The sequence below is a fragment of the Bidens hawaiensis genome, unplaced genomic scaffold (genome assembly GCF_021521415.1).
Source record: "Bidens hawaiensis isolate Kalapana, Puna unplaced genomic scaffold, B.hawaiensis_p1.1 tig00050497_1, whole genome shotgun sequence".
NCBI lineage: Eukaryota > Viridiplantae > Streptophyta > Magnoliopsida > Asterales > Asteraceae > Bidens > Bidens hawaiensis.
Window position 1 is genome coordinate 17,245 of NW_027499034.1, and position 13,787 is coordinate 31,031.

The 13,787-nt window shown below is 39.2% G+C and overlaps 1 pseudogene across 1 annotated transcript in view; it reads left to right on the top strand.

Moving 5' to 3' along the window:
• Positions 1-572: 572 nt before the first annotated feature.
• LOC143598560 (naringenin,2-oxoglutarate 3-dioxygenase pseudogene) overlaps positions 573-13,787 on the top strand; it is a 43,788-nt pseudogene continuing 30,573 nt past the window's right edge. Inside the window, exon 1 of the transcript XR_013147132.1 lies at positions 573-929. The product of XR_013147132.1 is annotated as a naringenin,2-oxoglutarate 3-dioxygenase pseudogene (transcript). The remainder of the gene's footprint in view (positions 930-13,787) is intronic.

Here is a 13,787-nt window from a genome sequence, read left to right on the forward strand (position 1 = left end):
TGTCCGGGATCAACACCGCTCGTATCTTTCCAATGCCTGAGTTTTACCGACCGACATCACGCAATTGGTCTACCTCAAATTTTATATGGTTTTCTCTTCTTTTTGGTTTTTAGTTTCGGTAGCATAACGCATATAACCGAAACTGACCGAATTTGCATCTAGTTACCGCCTCAACGCCCGATACCAACAACAATTAAATTTATCATCATCTGAGTTTTACCAACTTACGCAGCATGTACCACCAGTAAAACAATAGCTATAAGTTCAAAGTTTTTTAGTGTCGGTGTTCAAAAAATTTGAAAGCCAGCAAAAAGGATAGTATACGTTAAAAAAAACTGAAATGGGAAATGGAAAACAACGAATTCGGTTGACCCCGCACCTTTAACTTTCAACTAAAGTTCCCAACAAGAGTGGTTGGTAGGGGTGATATGCAACCCCCATTCACGTGTGATAGTTAAAAGTCTTGAAACTCTATCGTGCCTACTAGTCAAATACCTTCACCACTACTATAAATAGATAAATACCACCCACCCACCCCGGCCTGCTAACACCAAACCCAAACGCTTACACTAATGGTACCGGTATCCTTGAAATGGGACGAGACTTCCCTGCATGAAAACCGGTTCGTCCGAGACGAGGACGAACGCCCGAAGGTGCACAAGTTTAGCAACGAGATCCCGGTCATCTCCCTTGAAGGGATCGATGATGTTGGTTCGAAATCTCGTAGGGCGGAGATTTGTGAAAAGATTGTCAAGGCTTGTGAAGATTGGGGGATTTTTCAGGTGGTGGATCATGGTGTCGACACCAGACTGTTGTCGGAGATGACAAGGCTAGCGAGAGAGTTCTTCGCCATGCCGCCAGAGGAGAAGCTCCGGTTTGACATGACCGGTGGGAAGAAAGGCGGATTCATCGTCTCTAGTCACCTTAAGGTAACTAGTTACTGCTTGATGACTTTTTAACAACAAATAAGAGTGATTACATTTTTCAAATTGCAAAACGCAATCTGTCAAAATCTACATTTCCGTATCTTGAAGTCATAATAGTACTATGGGGTGTTTGGCCTAGCTTTTTTAACAAAGCTTATAGCTTTTTTTTATAAAATAAGCTTAATTTAGTGTTTGGTTTAGCTTTTTAAGCTTGTGCTTATGAGCTTATATAAGCTCATTTAGAGAAGCTTATGTGAATATGGTTTTTTAGTTTATTTGAATAAAATTATTTGTTTAAAATTGTATGTTACTCATTCTCTCAAATGGTGATGGATTTGTAATTATTAAAACAACTTATTACTCTCACAAATTAAATAATGATGAATTTAACAACTTATTAAGACACATAATTAACTTGTAGAATATAAGCTAATCCAAACACTTAAAATAACCTATCAAATAATAGAAAATAAGCTATAAGCTAATTTAAAATATAAGCATAAACCAAAATAAAAAAGCCAGGCCAAACACCCTCTATGTATGACCAGAATTGTTAAACTCGACCAAGTAACTCCACGACTTAAAACGTGAGGAAACCAAAAATGTTAAAAGTAAAAAAGTATAAACACGTGTTTGTTGTTAAGATACAACTTCTCATATTTAGTTAAACTATATAACTATTTAACTAAATAGTAAAAAACATATGCTCATAGAAGAGCTCTTCTCACTAACTTTACTTACAAATAAGCGTAATGGTTTAAATAAACAAAAAATTGTTTTTTTATTTATTTTTGTATGGTATAAAAATGTGGGAGGCGCAAAATAATGATCGGTTGGAAAACCCCAAATCTATGTCCGCCATGCCATCAGAGTGGCGTCAGTGCCCTTGGCGCGTTCTTGCTAACTGGCAATTAACATTTAACACCATATTCCTAAGGTGGAGGAGATGCATGAACGTGAAACGTCATCAACTACAAAGTTGTATCATGATTCGATCTACTCATTCTTTCAAGATCCTTCCTGTATTTATTATGCATCCTTTTTCCAAACACTCATTTTTCTTTTCTTTGTTTTTTTTTTCAAACACATATATGCGCACACATCATAACTATGTGTTTTTTTTTTATTATTAGTAACATGATAATAATAATTATTATTATTAATATTATCTTACTAATATTAACATAAAATTTACAACTTCACGTTGTTAATTAGTCGCTCAATTATTTTAGCATGGTTCCTGTTTTAAGTGTATATGCAAAATTATAACTTTTATAATAATAATAATAATAATAATAATAATAATAATAATAATAATAACATTAAAACAAATTTAAGAGGTAGAGAGAAATGAGAGATGAAAGGTCGGCTGCGAACGGACGGGAAAAAAACGAGGATGATCCGGCAACAACAACAACCTTCTACATCACCAACATCTCGGACAGGACTACGGGGTTCCAACTACGTGACGCGTTCCAACCGCATGTTAATGTTATCGATGCCTGGGTACCAAGACGGAAGAGTGCTAAAGGCAGTGTGTTCGGTTTCGTCAGGTGTGAGAGAATCAGGAACCCCAGGCTGCTGCTTCCATCTCTGAACAATATTACCATCATGGGTAGTAGGGTTGCCGGGACCGGCGTTTGCGTTGTTTGATTGGAATAGAAACCGCCCCCCGGCACCATCCAAAAAGAAGCTTTCCTTTGATGACTTGGGGGCGATGTATCCGAAACACTGTATGGGTAGGGCGGTGGTGGGGGTAGCTAAAGATATGGGTAAACTCCACGAGATTAAGAAGTTTTTGCATTCTAGTGATTACTCGGAGGTGGCTGTTTCTTACCTTGGAGGTCTCACTGTAACGATTCCGGCAAATTCAGGTATACCCTAGCCGGTATATACTATTTATGTGTTATTTGATAATGAATATATGAATTATAATGCGTTTATACGAGTATGTATGATTCACATTACGGATTATACTCGATTATACAGTTAATCGTATTGGAAGTACGATTAACCGATTAACGGTTATTGAAGCCCGAACGAATCGGGGATACATTATAGACGAGATACATAATATTTAGTGATGTTTACGAAGTGTTAAAGCTTCGGGATAAGTGAATTAAAGCACAGAAAAAGAAATTTCAATTAATGGTACGTCGGTACGTTAAACGAAACCTTTAATACCAAACCAAGCAAGAGACGATCGATCAAGCCGAAAAAGATGCGCGATTATTAATAATATGATGTTCTAAGATAATAAATGCCATGGTTTAAGTTTTTAAAGTTTTATAAATTGGTTTTATATAAATTTCATTTTTAAGCCGAAAAACGACCGTTTTAGCCTCGTTTTAAGCCGAATTAAACATTTAACCGAAAAACGAACTGAACCAGATTATCCAAAACGTTATCCGGATTGTGGAAATCCAAATGTGTGGCTTAGAATGGAAAGGTGGGTCCCACCCCACCTCTCCTCTAGTCCGATCGGAATAAGGGGCATGCCCCTTATGCTTTGTTTTCTTTTTTTAACACAACATTCAACAAATCTTCATCCTCTCTCAAGATCATAAACTAAAAACCGAGTTTTGTAGCAAGAACAACGAGGTAAAGATCGTGTTATGTACGTGTTATCTTCGTTTCTTGAGTGTTCTTGCAAGAAAATGAGGTTTCCAAGTGAAAAAGGGTGAAAACCCGAGATGGAACCGATTCTTGCATGATCAAGTGATGTATACGAGTTATACAAGGGATCTTGGTCCAAGAAAGGGGTTAAACGAACCAAAAACGAATTTTTACGGTTAAATCTTTGTTTTTATATCATAACCGAAACCATGAAAGAAATGGCTTGATTGTGGGTGTAACTTGCTTGGTGTGGTGTTATTGTGCTTGTAGGTGTTGTATCTAGTTGATAGCAAAGGCTAGAAAGCGAGATCCTTGCGATTTGAAGCTAGAAACACAAGGTAGTTCGGTTTTTGTGTGATGATTAAGTTTTGGACAGATTGTGACTCGTTTAGAGTTAGGTCATGAAATTTTACGGAGGTGTTAGATATATGAAAATATGAGTTCTGTGAATTTTTGGTAATTTTTGGACAAAGGATGAATATTTGGTGAATTTAATGCTCGGTTTTGGCCAAAAATGGTGAAAAATAGTTAAATATCATGAAAAATTCTGGAAAATTTCGGATAAGCTTTTTATAACATTTATAAGTCACACACAAAATTTGAGGTCAGTTGGAGAAGTCTAAGTAGGCTTTTCAGTTAAACGAGTTCTAGGGTTTTCTAGCTCGGTTTTAGTGAAAATGGCATGTAAAATGAGATTTTGGTTCTGGAAAAATTACAGGGGACTATGTGGATGGCAGGGGTCATCCAGGAAAAATTTGGGATTTTTCTAAGATCGTTCGGTATTTACGACATATTTAGTGTTTAAATGGTGTTTAAAAATAGATAAATAAATTTTAAATATAAAAATTAATTCTGGAAATATTTTTATTAAAATCCCCACTGTCAAGAAGTGATTTGTACAAAATTTCAAGATCCGAGATTAAACGGATATTTATTTGTGCTAAAAAGAAGATAAAAACAAACTTTTAAAGCTTAAAACGCGTAAACCGGTAAAGTTCGCCTAAGCGAGCTGACTGGTGTATAAAAACCCTAAAAATGAACCATTTTCATATAATTGAGTTAAACAAGTAAAAATGAATCATCCGAAAATAATTTGGATGATTTGGGTAATCTTAAACGATTTAACAGTTTCCGGTACGCCAAAAACGGAAACGGGCCCCGCGGCCAATCGGGGCGTCTAAACCGAGCTCTAAATTCACAACCTTAATTAAATTATCAGTCAACAACTATTTTCGGGTCGTGTGTGACCAAACTCATTTTTGAAACGTGAAAACGGATAACCGTGCTAGGCACGCAAAACGAGAAAAACGACTAGTAGTAATTTTGACTAGTGAACTCTAAACGATATCACAATCTGAGTCCTGAGAAGTGTTTCTGGGTTAACATTGCCCCCGGAACGGGTACAGTACTGGGTTAACAGTGTCCCCAGATGTACCGGTTAACACGATTAAAATTATATAAATAGTGAATGTATAGTAACGAATTTAGGAATCGTATTACAGATCCGGATTAATAGCTCACGTACTGTGTTACTGCTTGCGATAAGGTGAGTTTCACGAGCCCCTTTTTCTGAATTGTTTTTAAATATTTTCCCGGGGCGGAAAGCATGTTATTATTGAAATGTTTAAATACATACTGAACACATGGATTTGCGTGTATTTATGAATATCTGATTGTATGGGAATCGTACGGAATGAGTACAGTACTGGGTTAACAGTGTCCCCAGGTGTCCCTAGAAGTGTTTCTGGGTTAACATTGCCCCCGGAATGAGTATTATACTGGGTTAACAGTGTCCCCAGATGTCCCTAGACGTGTTTCTGGGTTAACATTGCCCCCGGAATGGGTACTGTACTGGGTTAACAGTGTCCCCAGACAGAGGTTTCGCTTGTGGGCTCAGCATAATTACATCGCTAATATATGATTTATCATAATGATTGTCAATGTCTATTTAAATTAGTGAAACTCACCAACTATTCGTAGTTGACCCGTTTTCTTTACATGCTTTCTAGGTACTCCCAAACTGGAATAAGTGCTACATGCTTGATGATGCGTGCTATTTGTGGAAGTTTAGTGATCATTTTGTATTAAATATGATAATGTAATGTTGGTAAAACTTATGTGCTATCGCCTAGACGGGAACTAAACTTGGAACAATGTAATATGATGTAAATTAATGTAGTGGTGTTTTCTTTATAAGCAATGCTGTTGATATCAGACGTGTCTGTTGCATCCCGTTTACGTTTCCGCTGCGGTTACGGGGTGTTACACTCACTGTCCTTATTACCTTCAGGGTTAGAAAGGAGGTCGACGTATTCATAAATAACCGGGTAGAATCGAGGAAGGAATGTCTTGTGTCAGTCCGGCCATGGGTTGGGCAAGATATCGACGTGGATAGAATCGCTTTGCTTAAAGTAATCGGCATGCCGGTTAGCCTACGCGACAGTGAAAGCTTTGACAAGGTTGGGAGGCTATTTGGCTCGGTGGTATGGCCCTCGGATTTCTCATGGCTGTCCATGGACAACTCTGTCGGCTTCGTGTTTGTTCTCACTAATAAGTTATCCAGGATTGACGAGGTTATTTTGGTGTCGTGGAAAGGTAGAGACTACAACGTTTGGGTAGTTGAAGAATGCACCTCTTGGGTACTGGAATTTGAGTCTTCGGATGACTCCTCCGGTGACGATGACGTTTAAGAAGGGGAAATAAGGGACGAGTCGGATAGTGAGGATTCGGATGACGATAGTTGCTCGGAAAATGATGATCGAAGGGACTCCTCCGGTGAAGACGAAAGGTCCCTGGCCGATTCGGGTAACGTGCATGGGGATGGCAACCACGCATTAATTGTATTAAACACAATGATGGGAAACGATTCGGCTCCTTGTACTGATTCGGTTAATTCTCTGCAAGGTCGGGTCCCACAAGCAGACCTGGATAATTCTGTCCCATGTGACAATATTGACCAGCCCAATCAAAACGATATGGATCAGCCAACACCAAACGCTAACATGGGCCGGCCCACTTTGGTTGATACTACAATTAACAGGAAGAGGCCAAGAGTTATTTTAATTACTTCCTCTGCAGATGAGATTGCTGATAATAATCGGAAAATTCCTACGATGGCTGAACCTCACACCGGACCACTTTTTCAAACCACCCCTTTAATCTCACCTGAGCTTGGCGTACCGAACAACAGGAACAGTGACCAAGAAACCGATGATTCTCGCCCAGCTACAGAACCGGTTGCTGAAGAGCAGGACACAGATGTCTTGACTGATCGTGTCGATCTCAACCAGGTACCTGTTGATGTCCAGTTGGAGGCTGTGGATATTAACGGGGAAATTGATGCTACGATTCAAGTCGGTGGAATGGTTGGGTTTAATTTGAGTAATTGTATTGGCCTGGTTGCAAATGAAGTTGTCTCGGAGCTGGTCTCCGAGGGGTCCTCATGAATTGTTTATCGCTTAACGTTCTGGGAGCACGAGGTGTTGGTAAAGCAGGGTGGGTAAAGGGACTGAGGTCATCGTACAGAGTTGATTTTATTGCTTTACAGAAGACGAAGATTGCGGACCCAACGGGTTGGTTCTTATCACAATTCTGGGGAATTTCGAGGTATGAGGCTGTTGTTGTTAACTCGGAAGGAAATGCGGGTGGGTTAATTTGCTGGTGGGATCCGTCAAGCTTTCGAATGACGGATATTATTAAGACGAGACATTGTTTAGTATTTTCCGGTACTTTGATTCATCATGATCTGATTGTCAATATCGCCAATATACACGCACCTAATGATGCAGTCCGTAGAAGGGAATTCTGGGTTCAGTTTCTACAATTCAGACAACAACTTTCGGGGTGTTGGGTTATGTTGGGCGACTTTAATGAGGTCCGCACTTCGTATGAAAGGATGAACTCTGATTTCATTCCTCAGTATGCAGCCGCGTTTAATGATTTTATTCGGGAAGCCGAGTTGTTCGAATATAACATGGGTGGACATCGGTTCACTTATATAGGGGCTGGGGAGAAATTAAGCAAATTAGACCGGTTCCTTGTATGCTGAAACTTTCTTGACCGCTGGCCGGGGGCTAAGCTGACCGCCTTGACAAGCTTCCGCTCGGATCACCGCCCGCTCTTGTTTTCTTGTAAAGCTTCGGACTTTGGCCATACACCCTTTAGATTCTTCAACTTCTGGCTCGAGTTTCCCGGGTTCGCTGACTACGTTAAATTTGTGTTTAATGGTCCCGCAGACCTAGCGCTGGCAGCGAAATTGAAATGGCTCAAAGGAAGAATCCAGCTGTGGATCGCGGCGGAAAGGGCAAAAACGGATAACAGAAGTATGGAATGTAAGAAGATAATCATGTCGATTGATAGGACTGGTGAAACTCGCTCTTTAAGTCCGAATGAAATTGATGTCCGGCTTGCTGCCAAAAAGGACCGGCTCGAGTTTGATCGTCTAAAAAGTTTGGATGCGAAACAAAAGTCGAGAACTAGATGGGCCTTTGATGGCGATGAAAACTCCAAGTTTTTCCATAATGTAATGCGCATTAACACGGCTAGTAACCGAATACACGGGGTGAAAGTTGGAGACGTTTGGGAGGCTGATCCGATTGTAATTAAAGAGAAGGCCGTGGAGTTTTTCGCTTCAAAGTTTATGAATAACACGGGTCACAGGCCTGTTTTCGTTTGTCCAGGAGTGAAAAAGATCAACGATGAATACCGAGTAAGACTTGAAGTACCATTTACTTTGGATGAGATTAAAAGCGCGGTTTGGGAGTGTGACGGTGACAAAGCACCGGGCCCAGACGGTTTCAACTTCAAGTTCATAAAATACTTTTCGGAAGGTCTAAAACAGGATTTTTACGCTTATTCCAGTCATTTTATGATACTGGTCAGATTACAAACGGGTGCTTTTCTGCCTTTATAGCACTCATCCCAAAAGGGAAAGACCAAATATCGTTTGCGGATTACCGGCCGATTAGCTTGGTGGGGTGTATTAACAAGGTGTTGTCCAAGGTACTTGTCGCTCGCTTAAAATCGGTAATGCCAAAGCTTATTTCGGACGAACAAACGGCTTTCCTAGGCAACAGAAACATATTAGACGGTCCCATTATGCTAAACGAAACCATTGCGTGCATGAAAAAAAATAAATCGCAAGGAATGTTCTTTAAAGTTGATATCGAAAAAGCATACGATTCGCTTAACTGGGACTTTCTTGATGACATGTTGAACCAAATGAACTTCTCAAGCAAGTGGAGGGGCTGGATTATGTCGATTGTGAAGAATGCTCGCACCTCGGTCCTTGTTAACGGGTCACCAACGTATGAATTTGACTGTCAACGGGGCCTTCGGCAAGGAGATCCTATCTCCCCGTTCCTTTTTATCCTTGCTATGGAGGCGCTAACATGTATTATGAATCGGGAAATTTTCTTAGGGGTTTTTGTAACGATTCCGGCAACTCCAGGTATACCCTAGCCGGAATATACTATTTACGTGTTATTTAATATTGATTATATGAGTTATAGCACATTGACACGAATATATATAGTACACAGTATGAATCATACTCAATTATATAGTGAATAGTATTGGAATTATAATTAATCAATGATCGGTTATTGAAACCCGAACGGATCGGGAATTACATTATAGACGACGTATATAATGTTTAGTGATATATACGAAGTATTAATGCTTCGGGATAGGTGAATTATAGCACAGAAAAAGGATTTCGATTTATTGGTACGTCGGTACGATAAACGAAACCTTTAACATCAAACCAAGCAAGAGATGATCAATCAAGCCGAAAAAGATGCGTAATTATTAATAATATGATGTTTTAATGTCATGGTTTAAGTTTTTAAAGTTTTTAAGTCGGTTTTATGTAAATTTTATTTTCACCCGAAAAACAACCATTTTATGCTCGTTTTAAGCCGAATTACGAGTTTAAACGAGAAACGAACTGAACCAGATTATCCACAACATTATCCGGATTGTGTAATCCGAATATGTGGCTTAGAATGGATTTGTGGGGACCCACCCCCACCCATTACAAGGACCGATCGGCCTAACCATTACCATATCACTTCATTTTTTTTTTTTTTCATTATCAAAAACTCTCTCAACTCTTTTCCTACATTCAAGTGTTCTTCAAGATCCTCATTTTCAACCAAGAACACAAGGTATAACATATGTTTTGAAGCTTGAATCTTGTTTTCTAACTTCATGATCTTGAGAAAAGGAGGTTTCAAATGTAAAAATGGGTGAAAACCCGAGTTGAAACCGATTCTCGCATGATCAAGTGATGTATACAAGTTATACAAAGGATCTTGATCCAAGTGATGAGTTAAAAGAGTTTATAACGAATTTTTACGGTTAAAATCTTGTTAAAATGAGTTTCCAAGTGAAAGATGGGTGAAAATCCGAGATGAAACCGACTCTTGTATGATCAAGAGATGTATACAAGTTATACAAGGGATCTTGGTCCAAGAAATGAGTAAAAAGAGTCGGGAATGGATTTCTACGGTTAAAACCTTTGTTTTTACTTAAAAACCGACAATTTGAAAGAAATGGTTTGATTGTTGGTATAGTTTGCTTGGTGTGGTGTTGATGTGCTTGTAAGTGTTGTATCTAGCGGCTAGCAAAGGCTAGAAACCGAGATCTTTGCGATCTAAAGCTAGAAAACACAAAATAGTTCGGTTTTCGTGTATTATGAAAAAATGGACAGATTTACGTGTGCTTAGAGTCGGGTCACGAAATTTCACAGAGATGATCTACACATGAAAATAGGAGATCTGTGAATTTTTGGTAATTTTTGGATAAAAGATGAATATTTGGTGAATTTAATGCTCGGTTTTGGCCAAAAATAGTGAAAAATAGCAAAACATGATGAAAAATTCCGGAAAATTTAAGATAAGCTTTTTATAACATATAAAAGTCACCCACAAAATTTGAGCTCAGTTGGAAAAGTCTAAGTAGGCTTTTCGGTGAAACGAGTTCTAGGGCTTTCTAGCTCGGTTTTGGGTGAAAATGGCTTGAAAAATAAGTTTTAAATTCTGGAAAAATTCCAGGGAGTTATGAGGATGATAAAGATCATCCCAGAAAAATTTGGGATTTTTCTAAAGTGTTTTGGTATTTCTGATATATTTAGTGTTTTAACAAGATTTAAAAATAGATAAATAAATGTAAATGTAGGAAAATAAATCTGGGAAAATTCCAGAAAGTTATGAGGATGATAAAGATCATCCCAGAAAAATTTGGGAATTTTCTAAAGTGTTTTGGTATTTTTGATATATTTAGTATTTTAATAAGATTTAAAAATAGATAAATAAATGTAAATATAAGAAAATAAATCTGGAAAATTTTTATAAAATTCCTTACTGTCAAATTAAGTTTTGTGCAAAATTTCAAGACCCGAGATTAATCGGGTAATTATTGGTGCTAAAAAGAACATAAAAACAAGTTTTTAAAGCTTAAAACGTGTAAACCGGCAAAGTTCGCATAAGCGAGCTGACTGGTACATGAAAACCCTAAAAATAGACTATTTCATAAATCTAAGTAAATTAAGTAAAAATAAATCATCCGAAAATAATTCGGATGATTTGGGTAATTTTACCCGATTTTACCGTTTCCGGCACCGAAATACCGGGAAACGGGCCCCGCGGCCAAACGGGGTGTCAAACCGAGCTATAATTTCATCGCCTTAACTAAATTGACTGTCAAACTCTAAGCAATGTCAATCTGAGTCCTTAGAAGTGTCACGGGGTTAACATTGTCCCCGAATCGAGTACAGTACTGGGTTAACAATGTTCCCAGATGTACCGATTGATATGTATTTAAGTTATGGGAATTATATAGTAACGACTAGATATTATATTACAGATCCAGGCACGTAGCTGTTCCTTATATTACTCACCAACTCACAACAAGGTGAGTTTTCACGAGCCCCTTTTAATGAATTGTTTTAATTATATTTTCCCGGGGCGGAAAACATGTCTTATTTAAAGTATTTAAGTACATACCGATCGTATGGAAATACTTGTACATTTATATATATATGGACTGATGCATAGAATATATAAAATGTTTATAATGTGTTATTGTTCTGGGGTAACATAGTTCCCAGGGGTTATTGTTGTTCTGGGGTAACATAGTTCCCAGGGGTTATTATTATTCTGGGGTAACATAGTTCCCAGGGGTTGTTATTGTTCTGGGGTAACATAGTTCCCAGGGGTTATTATTATTCTGGGGTAACATAGTTCCCAGGGGTTGTTATTGTTCTGGGGTAACGTAGTTCCCAGGGGTTATTATTGTTCTGGGGTAACATAGTTCCCAGGGGTTATTGTTGTTCTGGGGTAACATAGTTCCCAGGGGTTATTATTATTCTGGGGTAACATAGTTCCCAGGGGTTGTTATTGTTCTGGGGTAACATAGTTCCCAGGGGTTATTATTGTTCTGGGGTAACATAGTTCCCAGAAAGTTATTGGAAATGTTCTGGGGTAACATAGTTCCCAGCATGATTATATTGTTAATAAATGATTATTAAAATGATTTGTCAGTGTTTATTTAAATTAGTGAAACTCACCAACTATTCGTAGTTGACCCGTTTTCTTTACATGTTTTCTAGGTATGCCCAAGTTGGATTGATTGATGTGTGCTTAACTATCTGTGCTACCTGTTGGAAGCTTGCTGCTCTTTGTTTTGTAATGAATTTATTAATGTCTTATCGGTAAAATATGTGTGTAACACCTAGACAGTAATGAAACTCGCAACAATGTAATATGTTATAAATTAATGTAGTGGTATTTTCTTTATAAGCAATGCTGTTGATATCAGATGTGTCTGTTGCATCCCGTGTACGTTTCCGCTGCGGTTACGGGGTGTTACAGAACTTGGTATCAGAGCCATTGGTTATAAAGAATTAGGATGTCTGAAAAAGATACCTAAAATATAACCAGTAGCTCAAGTATTATAGGATCTGAATATCAACTAATAATATATTGTGACGAGATCGGGATGAACTTGGATGGACAAGTGGGTTATTATGGTCCGGAATATAATAACAGACTTGTCTGCACGAGGGAATTCAGGGGAAGTCACGGGGGACTTAAATAGGTAAAATTGGCAACATATGTGTAAATGTATAATAATACTATTATGTGGCAAAATTGTATAAGTAAGTGCATGATTAATTTAATTATGAATTACACTACGAAAAGGACTATATGTTTGTTAACTTGTGTGCAGGTATAATGGCAAGAACACCTAGTGTGTCGACGGAAGAGGACCCGGAAGAGGCTAGTTCCGGGGCCTCTGGAAGCCCAAGTGTAGCACCCAGCTCCGAGCCTTCGGAGGCTAGTCATAGTACTTCTAGACAGACCACCCCAGCTAGGAGTGCTAGTGTACCCTCCCCTGCTAGGGTTACCAGGTCTCCTACCCCGCCCGCACCACAGACCACCCCGATTCCCCCCAGACACGGTCCCCGCCTCACGGCGCGGATCAGTGCCCCGTATGTTCCGCCCACTGTTACCCCACCCAGATCCACATACCACCGGGGCGAGTCTTCCCGCCCCCAACCCGAGCCTGCAACCCTACCTGTGTGGGGTCTGCCAAGGCAGGAGCGGGACTTGGCGGCTTGGCTACGTGTTCTCACCGAGCAGGTGAACGAGCACTCTGCCGCCCTGGTCGTGGGGGTACAGAGGCGGGCGTACCTCGGGGACAGCATACTGGACCACCAGTATGCTATTAACCAGTTAAAAAGGGAGTGCTCATACTCCCACTGGTTGATCGACCAGATGGAAACCCGAATGCGGGTTATGATGGCGGTGCTGGTGGTGCTGGTGGCGGTGTTGGTGGGGTTGGTTTACCACCATGTGTAGACGTGTTGGATGGTAGAATCTTGAACCGCTTTTTGATACTCCGTGTAAGTAGTTAGTGGTGATACTAACACGGAGTGAATCTTGTTTAGTTATAGTACAACCACTGGCCCATAGGGGGTCTCTTGTAGGGCATATCATTATCGATACTTTTGGGTATCATTCAAGCACTGACCCATTGCGGGTTATGTCGAGGATGATACCAACATAGGCCCTTTGTATTAAAACTTAGTTGTGTAATGATGACTGGGAAGTATGTAAATGGATGTTTGTGTAATATGTACTAATGTTTATTAATGTATGGAATGTGTTTGTGTTTCATAATTTGGAATGGTATTAATTATATGTGTTTCCTTGATGTTGTGTAGAATGGCACCGAAACGAT